This window comes from Equus asinus, chromosome 18 (genome assembly GCF_041296235.1).
Source record: "Equus asinus isolate D_3611 breed Donkey chromosome 18, EquAss-T2T_v2, whole genome shotgun sequence".
Classification (NCBI taxonomy): Eukaryota; Metazoa; Chordata; class Mammalia; order Perissodactyla; family Equidae; genus Equus; species Equus asinus.
Genome location: NC_091807.1, coordinates 1,097,841 through 1,112,560, shown reverse-complemented (window position 1 = coordinate 1,112,560; position 14,720 = coordinate 1,097,841). Strand labels below are relative to the sequence as shown.

General features: G+C 37.1%; 1 protein-coding gene across 3 annotated transcripts in view; it reads left to right on the top strand.

The window, feature by feature from the left end:
• The window catches only part of EPHA3 (EPH receptor A3), a 362,266-nt gene that overhangs the window by 163,799 nt on the left and 183,747 nt on the right, over positions 1-14,720 (top strand). The gene's annotated exons all lie outside the window — the stretch shown is intronic.

The following is a 14,720-nucleotide window of genomic DNA, read 5'->3' as shown; positions in this document are numbered from 1 at the left end:
ATCAGCCTTATTTGTAAAATCTAATTTGGAAGAGAGCTGAATGAATGCTTTTCAAGTGGAAATTGGAGTGTCAAAAAACATGCTAAGACTGGAAATCCTCAGTTGTAGCACACAGTTGAGTCCCAGTGTTCTTGGTAGTTCTGTTCTACGAAGCAGCCACAAATGCTGCCTTGCTGCTCCTGGGGGAAATACAAGTGTGGGCTCCTGTGAGTATCTGGCCACAACATTTCCATCAATTGATCAGTGCCTAGACATTTTATGTGAGTTTCTGTTTAAAGATACCTTATTTGATATACATTGTTGATTCATTAACATTAAACTCAAGGCCAACAGCACTATAACTCAGGCCTGAGGGAAGATTTCCTAACACATATTTTCCTGTAAGGCAAATCAGACCTTCTTGCATTTAAGAACACTAGACAATACCTCAGTGCTAAGCTTTGGAGCCATTTTAAATAGTGAACTCTCCCATAAAAGCATAAAAATGTGAAAACACATGGCACTAAATAAACTGCAGAAAGGATGTCTGTTTAGAGTGTGAGATCTGAGACAAGAAGGCAGAGTGTCAGCTGGTTTGATCTCAGCTGGGAATGCAGAACACATTTTCTGTCACTGTGCTCATGCCTTCAAAAGACCGGGAAAGAGCCACAGGCGTTGACTCTGGGGTCACAAATAAATTTTAACTAGTAGGTGAATTCGAAAATACAGAATCCACAGATAACAAGGATTGACTTTATTTGTCATTTCTTATTTATCTACTACTCTCCCATTTTATCTAGGCCTCAAGAAATAGCTGGTTTTTTCCTCTATGATATGCTTTGTATTTATTTGTCTTTTAAAACTTTAAGAAAATTAATCATTCCATCTCTGTCACCTTAGTACTCTAGTATTTTGTTTTATTTTAGCATTCTTTAGTACTTTATGAATATTACAGATGTTCAAAGGATAACCAATTGAACTAAATAATTTCTAAGCAACATAAGACTCTTTGTCTCATGATCTGTATTAAATGTTAACATTTTCTAATGAGTAAAGAAAGATATCCTAATCTGAATGTCATAGATTTCTATGAATTAATAGAGAACAGAAAAATATGCCTGAAAGAGCTATCACTTGTGTCATCATTAAGGTGACTTATCTATTTACATGATAAGTAGTGAATATCAGGTGATAATAAGAGGTGAATATCAATACCATTGATGGAGCCATCATTTTGATAGAGTGAATTGCCTTGTATCTCTTTATGTCATAATTTTCTGCACTTTTGAAGACTGAACAGTGATTGAGGATGGTAATAACCAGGGTTGGGGGATAAGGTAACTTAACCAAGAAAATTTAAGAACTGAATACAAGAATCACACAGAATATCCACCAAGCCGCTTCTTCCATTACAAACATCACATGAGGGGATTGTCATCTTTCTTGTCCATATGTATCAATCAGATTTCATGCTCCCATTTCACTAGCTTGATATGTATGTCAGGCTCTTCACGTTTATATTTTTTTGAATTCTCCTAACGTCCTATTCATTAAACATTAATAGTTTCAGAATTGTACTAATGATGTAACTAAGACTTAGAGTATTTGTGACTTGTTCAAGATCAAACAACTGGTAAGCAGTTTCATTAAAATTGAAGTTTAAATCTGAGTGATTCCAAAGTCCATAATTTTTCCACTTCACCAGGTTTTACATATATCAAACCAGAATTGCTACTTTTAGATATGCCATGAGACAGTCCTTGGGGGAGCAATGTCAATTCTACACACTCCTTTCCCTGGAGATTCATGTCCTTCAAAAGTCACTCACAGCTTGTAAAATCAAGAAGACGTAAGAGAAGAAAGAAAATGCCATTGGCACCAGAATGGTGATGTTTCTAAGACAAGGCATCCTCATGATGGAAGAAACTGGATTTCCCTCTACAGCTATACCTTTCCTAAATCTTCACAGTGCGTAGCTGGGAAAATGTGCATTTGTAGTGAGGCTAATAAAGTTCTTAACTTGTGAGAGCACCAAGCCCTCATCTGTAAAAAGTGAGGATTACGAATCTTCTCTCTCTTGGATGCTAAGAGGTTCAAATGAGATATTGTAAATAAAAGTGCCTTTCAAAATGCCCCTAACTCAGTTACCAATGTGCAGCTAACTCAGTTACAAATGTGCTCACTCCCATCAAATTCCTTATCCAACCTTGAATGTTCCCAGTAATATGTTAAAACGCTTCAATCTTTTCCACAATTGATAGCTGACAGGATATAATATAGAGTTTGTGTGATTTTATATAAAGCTCTTCATATTTGGTTTAAGTATTCTGACTGTATCGGGGGAAAAATCTTGCTTTCTTTTATTTATTAAATAAATGTCTATTGAGGGCATATGGAGAGCAATGACCTTGGCTGAGAATTAGTAATATAATAATGAGCAAAGCAAAATCTTTTCCTTCAGTTAAAGGGAGTACAGTGCAATGCGATACAGTACTTATTCTTTATAACCCAGGAGGTACACTTGGACCAAGTTTTGGAGGGTTGCAGAAATGGGTGTCTGAGGTGCAACCCGTAGGAGGAGAGACAGTCAATAAGCACAGGACCAGGGAGAAAAAGCAGAGAGAAAAACTCTCAAAGAGGTCGCAGGCAAGAGAGCGTGCTCAGGAAATCAGAAAAAGGGCAGCACCTGCATTTTTAAAATAGATGCTCTCAAGGAAATGCATCTTCTATAAACTTCCATGCTCTCAAATTGTATACAGGTAATTTCTACTCCAGAACATATTCTGATTGATTTACCAATGCCACAGGGAGACATCCATAATAATATGTCAATCTTACAAAGAATAAGTGATAGTATGAAAAGGCTCATAACACCTTCTCTTAACCCTTTCCCTCTCATATAGGATGTCTGGTGCACAATGCACTGTACACAGTGAGGATACCTCTGCTGGCATGTCTAAATCATTGATCGAACCTGTCACTAGCAAATTCTTTAAACTGGATACATTTTGATGGAGTAGGAAGGAATGTTTAAATGGATGCGTAGCTGTGAAGAGAATGGTTTTTCAAATTTCTCCACAGTGCTCCTAATTAAAGATCTGATAACACAGTGTTATAAAATAACTTGTTCTCTTCTATCTTTAATACAGCAATTTTAAATGTGCATATAAATTAGAAACACAGAAGTCAAAGCAGCAGAGATGGATAACAGTCCTTCCCTTACCTCTTACATGTTATTTGGGGAAGAAAATATGAAATAGGTTTGATTAAGAGAGAAAGTTTTACCAGGCTTTCTATATTCAGAAGAAAGATTTATGATTCTAATCTGAATAGCCCTCTCAGGAAGTCTAAGTTCCCGCAGAACACAGGAAATGATATATTTTTCTAAAGCGCTAAAGGACACATTATGTACTAAAGAGGCTCTCTGAGAGCCAGTCTGTTTTGAGGCTCTCCGGCTACAGTATTAACTTAATAGATCACAGCAACTTCTATACTTTCCAAGGTGATAGTAAGGATCAATTTAACAGTTTTCAGCAGGTAGATCCCTTTTAAGATGTCATCTTATAAAGCTCCTGATTAATTGCACTGATATGCATATAAAGTAGAGTTGCCTCTCCTGTTTCCCACATCCCCAAGAAACAAGCGGGATGCTGAGGAGTCACGGGAACTTCAGAGGCCACACTCTCTCTCTTGCCACTGTACGACCAATTTTCATGTCTTGGAAATACTCTAATATCGAGGCTTGGTTTTCTCAGAAAATTGCTATTTTTTCTCCAAGTAAATGGCTCTCTTGTTTTAATGCAAATGATGATACTGACAAAGATGATAATAAAACACACTCTAATTTTAAATTTTAAAGTGGAATGATTACAGGCACATTTAATGAAGTAATGGTATCTAAAAACCAAGTATAATGTACAAAAAACCCTTTAAGCTTTTGAATATATTTCTAGCCAACACTACAATGGATATTGCATGCATTAAAAATATTGTATCGTATGTTTATACTAGATAACTAGATTTGATATTTGAAAAATTTTAAATCTAAATTGGCATGAAAATCTAAAGGACCATGGAAAAATAATTCTGCACCACAAAACTGGAGTTGGGAACTATGGAAATAGCAGAGTTGTTCTAGGCCACTGAAAACATGATGCTTTTAAATACGGTACTTTTACTAATGCTTTTCAAGATGTGTGACTACAGCGACAGCACACTCTGGAGAGGTTTTACACATAGGTTTATAGTTCAAACTCTAAACCACCCATTTTAACAGGTAAAATGATCCCAGTATATTCTGTTTGTTGTCATAATATGATGCCCTTGTGTATTGTTGCTCTCTCTCCAAAGATTTCCTGAAACTATTTTTCAGTGACTATTCATTTTCCCATTTGTGAAAATTCCGTATGTATTAGCTAATGTATTTAAACCATTTACGCTTTTTTCTCCTTTTTAAAAACCTTTTACACAATGATTCTCTCTCAGACCTTCCTTGGATGGTGAAAATAGTTTCAATGGGGTGTTTAACTCTTAACTTCTCACACCACAATCGGGAGGCTGGCTGCAGCTGCCTTTCCAACAAACTTTAAGAGGTTTGTCTCAAATATATTTTATTTTTTGACAAAGATCTTTGCTTTTACAAGCTTTATGATGGGTCTATACTTTTTACAAGATGGCTTTCTAAAACATGTATAATTCCCCAGCAGTCCTTTAAAATAGAGTCAAAATACGTTTCTTTTGGAGGTGTTTTACCCTTAAGGCTAGTATGTTATATATATTTCCTGCTTTACTTTTCATTTTAAAAGATTTATTCCTAATCCCAGGCATATTAGGACATTATTCAGACAGGGTGTCAGCTTGCTCAGCCTCAGTGGCGTGCTGGCAGCCTGCATCTTGCCACAAGGGCAGCTGGAAGCAGCTCTCTGCCCTGTAGGAGGTTAGAGACCCAGAAGCTTGGCTCTTCCAGGTGGGAAATCAACCTGTCAGGAAGAGTCATGGAAACATGATTAGTTTACTAACTTCATTAAATGAAAACGTTTGCAACACAGTGTTCCCTTTGCTCTCAGTGTCTGCCATCACTGCACAATCCACTGTTTCATGGGCTAAGTGGAATGCCATGTGGACACCCAGCAGGGGGACATTCCAGAAGGCTTCTGGGCTTCCTCTACTTGTAATCTTGTGGACTTCATGTGTAAAGCCCTATTTTTGTGATTCCTTCTCCCCTCCCTTTCTCAATAACCCACAACCACGAGTACACAAATAAGGAGTAAACTGAAAGAGAGGTTCTTCTACTATTTTCAGATCTTGATGAATCATATTCAAGATTTGTATGTATAAATTATCAGCTTTTCAGGTAGAGCATTTCTAACGACCAGGACTATTACCCCAGAGGTTTGTCTTAATTTTCCAGAAGAAATTCTCTAAAGTGAGTGCAAATTAACTTTTAAAAAGAGGATAGATTTCATTACTCTAAGTGCTTCTTGCTGTGGGAGGGGTGTGGCAAGCTCATATTTAAGTGTATTTAGAACGGCACCCTCAACCTGATGATTCTTTAATGTGCATTTGACTGGCTTGGGGATAGTTACATTGTGGAAAATTTGAACCAAATGTTTATATAGTGGGGTTTTTTTCTAGATTTTTAAATAGCAGACGTTGGTTCATTTAAATTCCAGGAGTAGCCTTTTATTTTAAATTTAAAATTGTCTTCATGAGTAAATAGCTATGTCAAAGAAACCAAACTCTGTTTTTCCAGAGATTTTTTTTATTAGAGTGTACACACACTCACAAACCTCATTCAGGTGGGAAGAAATATGTTCTCTTGTCCTAAGTAATGAGCTTTAAAGGGTCTTTTCTTATTAATGAAATTTACACAGTCTGTTTATCATTCTAGAAAGAGTTAGAGAAAAGGTCAGTAACAAGCACTTGTTCCACATTTTAATATTTATAGTTACTGAATAAGTTATACTCATATTCTTCATGCTGTCCGTGGCTAATTAATTTTTATACTTTCTTTTTTGTTGCCTTTTGCCTGGCTTAGACATATACTTAATAAATGTTCAAAATAAATGGTACTAAACTTCAAAGAAATTACTCAATTTGTTTAAAATTCAATGAAGTGAGCTAGTGTATAAGCTGATTTTTAATGTAAGACTTTGACTAATTGATTTTTTTCTTTTTTTTACCAACTAAGTGTTCCTTAGTAAGACCATCTATCCCAGTAGTGGACCCTACATCTTTATCTGGCCCAATCAGGAAGGCAGGGCAGGGTGTACATATTTGACCGCCCGTTTGTCTTCCTGTTACTTGTTGGTTAAGGTCCGCTTTGCTAAGTAGCTAATGATCATCAAAGAATAACAATAAATCATATCTGAACCCTCAGTATTATTATATGATGCATTGGGAAAAGCCACTTTAGACAGAACAAGAAGTGAATAGAGATATTTATTTCAATAACACAAAATGATCTTTATTAAACTTGTTAAACCATAATATCTGACAATGTTCTGTTATCCTAAGATGTGAACTGTCTTTTATTTATTCCACTTATAAACTCAGAAAAAAGCATATAAAATTACTCAAACAAGTGTCTCAACATTCCTTGTTGGGTGCAAACGTGTGTGTGTGTGTGTGTGTGTGATGGGAAGCACAGAGTAAAATATCACAACAAAACAGCTAGGTATAGAATTGATGTAATGGTGTTTACTCCCTGAAAATATAAATGGATTTATTTAGTAATGGTCATATTTCATAATGACTTTCGAATACTGTTTCATAGAAAATACTCTTTCAGGTAGGAAGCTAGATGGACTTTTAAACAGGACTTAAGGAATTAGTGGTTACAGACTCTCTGTCTACAATTCTGTGATTCCAGTAGAGAGACAGCATCTCAGAGTTAATCGTAATCAACACAAAGTCTCCAGAGGATTAAAAAGGAAAAGGGGCTGGAATCAGGAAAGGGTTGGTGCTGTCGCCATATCTCCTCTCTATTGTACTGCTTATACAGATGAACGCACTGGAGTAGTGACAAGTGATGCTCCTATTCTCATTGGTCAGCACCGAGTGAGGTATTCTGAGGGATGATTACTTTTCTGAGTGGAGAGTGGTATAATTGGGTTTCAGTTGGATTAAACAATGCATGGATGTAGTTCTAAGACATAGCTTTGGTACATGAAGGCATGGGTGTTGTATTTATGCATGTCTCACCTCTGTATGCAGCCATAAAATATATAAAGGACGTAGAACTTAGTAATAGCATGACACAATCATGTGTATTATATAAAACATATTAACAATACTTTCTTCAGTATTTCTATCTAATTATGGATAGGGTGGATTCTGAGTTGATTTTCCAGAAGTGGGACTAGCTCTATCCTGTCACATAATCGTGATCCTAGTGATTAGATTTGTCTATTTACTTCAAAGATTAGCTCATGATAATAGAAGTTATTATTTACTCAATATCCGCCATAGTGTTCATATACTTGTGAAGGTCCGTTCATGCAGTCTTCCACTCAGCACAGTTTTATTGAACATCCGTGGACTAGACTTACATGTGGGGTCACGTACAGTGGTGAGTAAACATAAACGCTATCTTGGCTCCTGTGGCATTTTCAATCTTTGAGCAAAAAACAGAAATTTACTGAACACTTACTGCAGGCCAGGCCCTCTAATGGGTGTTAGGGAACCAGCAGTGAAGATGGATATTGACCTTCTGATATAGAAGTGATCACTGCTCCTTCTTAGTGATTAATCATAAGCCATAGGCACCGTTACAGGGGTAGACCTGTAAACAGCACAGGCCATCTGCTGCGTACCGTTCATTCAAGCGTTTCTTTCCTGACTTTTTATCTTTCCCACCCCATCGCCTTCCTACACAATGGCAACGTGATAATCCATTTACCCGAGCTTGTGGGAACTGATAGATCATTACTTTTAATGGCCAACCATAATTTCATTTGATGCATCCCATGCTTTCTCCCATGCTTGTATTTACAATATTGCTATTTTTGAAAGATCCATTATCAATTATAAGTGCCAATATTGGGATTTAAACATAACAAGTGAATAAATCTGGAAAATGAAGTGAGTTATTACGAGATCCACCATGATCAACCCACAGATTGTCTTTTCTCTATACAGAATAAACAATCCTCTACACCAAAACTGAAATGTGTTATGACTTTCCACATATAACCATATAAATTACTGTGAGCCATGCTGATTCTTTAGGTCACATTAACTGATATACGAGTCATGCAGCCATTGAAAGTTTTCACCTTTGTTTCTTGGAACTTAGGTTGTATTAATCTTAGTATGGATGTCATTTAACAGCTGACTGTTTCTGTACTTTACCTGACACAGGAGCAGCCAGGCAAGAGAATTACTGTGGATCTAACCAGTACAAATGACTGTTTGGAGGGCTTGGGTAAGGAGTTTGCTTTTAGATGGAGTAACTGACTTGAACAAGCTTTAACTAGTCCTTCTGAGTAACAGAAAGAATTTATTGTAGCAAAGTAGAATCCACAGCTAAGCCAAAATACTTGTTTAAACTGGTGAGTAGCCTCTGGTTTCTGCAGGTTCAAGCCCTTGTCTGTGTGAAGCCTCGTGAAATTCTGTGCAGGCAGCTTCCTAGAGCAGAGAGAAGACACAGCATTGCTTTGCTGCTGAGTTTTATCCAGTGGGGCTGGTGAGGAGCAGGGAGCCCCGATGAGGAGAAAGGAACGACACGGTTGGTTCGTGCTTCCCTGATCTTCCCCAGGTCAGCACCAGGAACACCCCTGGGGATGAAGAGCCCAGTCAGGTGTGGCCTGTGCAGAAGACATCTGCACTAATTTTCAGAGAGAATAATAAACAACCAACTCTAAAATGTCTGGGCCCTTTCTATCTAAATATGCATTTCACGATACACTAAAGATAAAGAAGGCTTTTTCTGAAATATAACTTGGAATCGGATTAAATTAATTCTGAAGTATAAGCAGAATCAGGATCCGGCATAAAATATGCTGAGATTGTTGGGAGAATATGTGCTTGTTACCCTTCACTCCACCAATGACTTATTTAAGGTTGGTGACCATGTTACTGAGGCTCAGGGCAGTGCCTACTTGTGCTGGCCCGATAGCGTTGGCCTGGTGAAGACATTTTACATATGCATTGAAATAATGCAGAAAGAAGAGCTTAAGTGAGAGCAGGGCAGAAGCATAATAACTGCATGACAAAATAGCTCAAAAGTAGTACACATTTCTATCCCCTTTTCTTCTATATTCTGACTCTAAATATAAATCTCATTGTGTAGCTCAGTGAAACACAAAATGAAAGAGAATTGGTGCTCTGCACACGTGCGCTTGACACTGAACTGCTCCTTGCAAACTTGAAAATTCTTTCTTCCCCTTATACAAACATGCACTAGAATTGAACAAAGAAAATAAAGAAAATAATCATAATGAAACAGATGGAATACGTTAATTTTCTCTTGATTTTTTTTCAAGTAAAATTTCAGCTTCTCAATTACAAGGTTTCATTAAAAAAATATCCTCAGAACTTTCCATGGACTTTTCTATTCATATTTCCATGTTTGATTTAGCTTTTAGTTGTGAACCTTTGTGTGTCTAACATAAATACATGACGTGTTGTAGACGCAAATGTCTGCATTTATACTGACACACGATAAAGCAGTAGAATTTTATGAACAACTGGTATTAACATTAATTCATCAGTAATTTTATTAATTTAATAGTAATATTAAATTTATTATAAAGTTTATTGCTATTTTATTAATGTACCAATTTAATTAGTGTGAATTTTATACATGTATATGCAACAATTAGAAACTTTATTTCAAGTAATTCTAAAAAATTAATTAAATCAGATTTGTACCCAAAGTCCATGTTTGATGCTGTCACAGGGATGTTCCAGATCATATAACACCTATTTTCATTTTAAATCAATACTCATTATTTTTAACGAATTACTTATTTTGGGAAGTCTGTTAAATGCAACCTGTTATCTGTATTGTTATTTTTGATAGGTATTTTTTAGACTGAGAGAAAGTGAATGAAACTGTGAGTGTGAAGACTTCAGAACATAAACATTCCTAGTAATAGCAATGAGACTGCTGATAAACTCCATCAAGAATATTCAAGAATATTTAGATTATATTGAAAAAATGTGAATTCAGTGAAGTTTTTACCATCAATTTTTTGTCAGATATGAAGCCTTAGTGACATTTTACAGACAGTTTTCATGTTACTGATTTAAAAATCTTGACAATGTGATTTTTCCTGATTACTTTCTCCAAGTAAAAACATGGTAGCTTTCTAATCCTCGCTAGACTAATGATCTTTTAAGAACAAAACCGAATTATATCACTTCCCTTGTCCCGGCTTTTAACTGCCTCATTCAACAGGCTTCGTTTTGCATCTTAAATGAAATTCAACTTCTTTCCATAGCCTAGAAGGCCTGAAACTAGCTGCCCCTCCCTCCTTCTCAGATCTCAGCCTATCACTCTCCTCCCCACCACTTTGTTCAACCACGCTCTTCTTCTTTAGCACAGAAGTCAGAACAAGCATTTAAAAATAGAAGTCATTTCATAGCTGTCCTCTCTCTGTTCAAAAGCTGACAGCTGTTAAGGTCGTTTCCTCTGCATAAAATACTCTGCCTCCAGACTGTAGTGGTTGTCTGTCTCTCAGTATCTCGAGCTCAGAACAATGCTACTCCTCAGAGCAGACTTCTTGGACTACATTCATTTATTCTTTCTTTAAATCATTCAATCATTCAAGAAATATCGAAAGAACACTTATGTGCTAGGCAATTGCCTTGGCAATTGGAAGACAGCATTGAGTGACACAGACAAAAATCTCTACCAGTATGATGTTTATACCCTAAGGCACAAGAAATAAGACAACAAAATAAATAAATCTATTAGAAGGTAATAATTTATGTGTAGCAAAAGAATGCATAAATGGAGAATAACAAGTCCTAGGGATTGAGGATGCAACTTTGGAAAGGGTAGCAAGGTGGCCCTCACTGAGAGGGTGACCTTTGGAAGCCCTGAAGGTACTGAAGAGGCAACTATGCTGATAGTAGAGGGAGAGCATAGCAGACATTCGCGGAAGAGCAAAGCCCCCAGCTGGTGTGTTTCATGAACAGTAAGGAGGCCAGTTTACCAGGTGCAGAGTGAAGTGGAGAGAGAGCAGTGGGTTGCAAAGAAAGTAACATAAGGGAAGTGGGACAGATCAGGTTCAGCTTAGAGTCTATAGTGAGACTCCTGCTTTTATTCAGAGTGAAATCAGAGCCACTGAAGCCTTTGAATGCGAGAGGCACTTTGTCCGATTTTGCACACTCTGGCTGCTGTGTTGGAAGTAAGCAGAATGTGGTCAAAGGTGGAAGCAGAGAGACCAGTTACGAAAGTCTCTAGTAGTCAATGAAGAGATCGCGGAGCCCTAGAAAACGGTGGCAGCAGTGGAGGTGGTGAGGACTAGGAGCATATGGGATACATTTGGAAGGTAGATTTGACAGAATCTTCTGCTGATTTGGATATAAGAAGACCAAAAACAAAGGAATCAGGTGGGCTCCAGGGTTTCTGGTCTTAGCAATGGAAAAATGCCATTTACTGTAATAGGTGACTGTCAGAGTAGCAGATTTCAGTAAGATAACCAAATTATATGAACGTTTGGGAGTCATGTTTCAGCCCTGGGCTGGGTGAGGTAAGGGAGGCAGGGGGTATAAACAAAGCAGAGGGGATGTGCAGACCTAAGCCTCCATTCCCTCCATCGCTAACAGTTCTGCATTGGAGGAGGTAAAGGCACTTTTTCCACTCCACTCTCCTGGTCCTCTTAATTCTGTAACATGTCCTTGTTTTATTTTCTTAGCAGTTCTTTTCCATACCTGAAAATATTGTATTCATTTTCTATATTTACTTGATACTATGATTTTGTGCCCACTGAAATGTAAGCTTTATAAGCACAGGAAGATAATCAGTCTTATTCACAAACCCTGATTCATGGGAGGTCACCCAAAGACATTTGTTGAAAGAATTAACTTGTGAATCTATCCTTGGTCTTTAACAGGAAAAAAATCTATGGCTGCAGGACAATTAAGAACAGAAAAACAATAGCTAACATTTATTTAGTGCCAAGCACAGTCTTTACGTGAAATACTATCTAAACTGCAGAACAACCCTGGAGGGTAAGCACCATTATTATACCCATTTTACAAGTAGGAAAACTGAGGCACAGCAATGCTAAATACCTTGCCAAAGGTTATGTGGATCATCATGAGAGAATTGAGATTCTAAACCAAGAAGTCTGGCTCCCAATGGTAAAAATGCCCTTTACTATTATATTGATGCTTCTCAATAGAAGGAAGTGATAATGGTGAGATCAATAAAAGTATGGCATTAATAAGGTTTGGAGGGGCTTGTAGGCTGCCCCAGTTAAGGGAGGGTGTGACATCAGGTAAATATGAGAGAGAACCATTACCATCTGGAGTAACAAATATTCTGGGAATACATATTGTACAGGTAAACAAGTTTATCAAATGTCCCCCCAAAAACCTAAGGACAAAAGAAAGAGATAAAAGAAGAGTGAGCACACATATTTAGCATTAAAAATTTTTTAGAAGTAGAACATTGTCATAAAGATCATTGATGTCAACACCATTATTTATAGATAGAGAAACCGAGGAAATTCCCCAGATTACACCGGTTTCTATTGACCCAAATTGGGGTCAATATCTTGACTCCTGAGTCTCAGTCGTTTCTTCTCCCCACTCAAGATTCTCCCTAGGTGGGACATTGACCTTGAGTTTTCCTTAGAAATGGAAGAAAATACATCAAATTATTCATCTTCCGTTTGTTTTCTGACAGCTGAAAATATGTCTGAATATGGTAATATAACTCAGATTACTATTCCAGTTCCATAGAGGTTTGCTTACCTGATAAGAAAACACACTAGAAATTATTTTGGGGGAAAAAAGTAAAAAACAGCCTAAGATGTCTATGTTTCCTAACAGAAGATGATTTACCAACAGCTGCAAAAGAATACAATTTTTTAAAAAACATTTGTTCAACGCTTATGTATAATAGTTATATAATGAAAAACAATTTCTCACATACATAGTCAATGTTGTATATTCCGGCTAGGGTCTATATGCATTCATGTCTTTAATATAATACTCTCTGTGAGCAGAACATCTTTCCAAATGGATATGTCATGCCATTACTTGGTAGGACATGAATGATTACAGCCTTAAACTGGTAATACGCCTTCCTGACACAAATACAGGACTATGATGCTGTATAATGTTGACATTTATAGCCGCTTTCATAGACGTTATCTCGAATCCTTGAGTGGGTACAGAGTGTACTGAGTGTCTATTGTAAAGGCCTGTGTGTGGACGAGCACGGTGACTATCGTGCGATGACAGGTGCTGTGGACTTCAGTGCTCCGTCGCTGCGGCTGCTTTAGAGCCGAAGGAGACGCAGACTCGGATTAATCCTTCTACGCCAGTGGGAAATGGCGACTGTAAGCCAGCAGTATTCTCAGATGATGAACCCAATCAAAAGTCCTTATTATTAGTTTGATAATAAATACTGTTTATGTAAGCCTTTAACATTACTAGGCTTATTAAATTCAGATGCGCCGTAATGGTTGCATAAATGATGTTGCCTTACTTCAGTGTTACAGGAAAACAAGTCATTATGGTTTAGAAAATTGTCAGGAAAATTAAAGTTTAAACCTCAAAATGTAAAGCATGTTTGTTTAACTTGGGACTGATGGAAATGCCTCTTTTAAATGTTCTTTGGTCTTAATAAGGTATTCTGAAGACATTTTTGCCCTATATTGCCAGCACTGATGGACGTGTTAATTATGAAATAATTACTATAGTAACATCTCATATTAATATATCACCTACTATGTGACAGACAAGGGTCCAAGTTTTTTCGTGTATTGATCTAAGTAGTCATCACAACAGCCTTTATGAGGTAGCTACTTTTATTCCCCCTGTTTTACAAGCTGAGGTACTGAAACAGGGGTGACTTGTCATGCTCCCAGCCACAGAGCTAGTGCCTGGTGTCCACCTATCGTCAGAGATTGCTGAGGTGCACGGAACTTTAGTTCTCTGTATCTGAAGTCCTTCAGCTGAGGAATGTGGGCTGGTGGAGAAAAGCTGGGGCTTGGTTCTGCTTTTTATTCTTTATTCCCACTGACAGCCCAGAATGCTAATTAAGTTAACTTATAGTTGGCTACATTTGGTATTAAAGTTGGTACTAAAAATTATCAGTTTCAGAATTTACTCCTGAGGGTGTTCTATGAAAAAGGAAGAAATTATATGTAGTATATTAAAGTAATCCATCCTCAGTAATGGGATCCTGGAGTAGACAGGCTGTGCCAGGCAAGTTTACGTGAGAGCCTTGAGTGAATTTTTAATTTGTTAAATTTCTCTATCTGATGTACATTTGGTATATTTGTATATATATCTCATATATTTATAGTATGTACATGTAATATATATTAAAATATATGGTTAGCTATTTTATTTTAGAGTCTCATGTTAGAAATTAAAATTTTATCTACCTTTCTGTATTCTCTTCAGTGACAGCAAGTTAAATATACGTGAGTATGTGCGTGTGCTCATGCGAGGGGATGACAAAGAGAGTCAAGACTTAGAGACACCTGTAGAGCAGAGGAATGTACAGAGAGGATGAAAAAATGATGACTCCTAGCCCATGCGCCTCTGCCCTG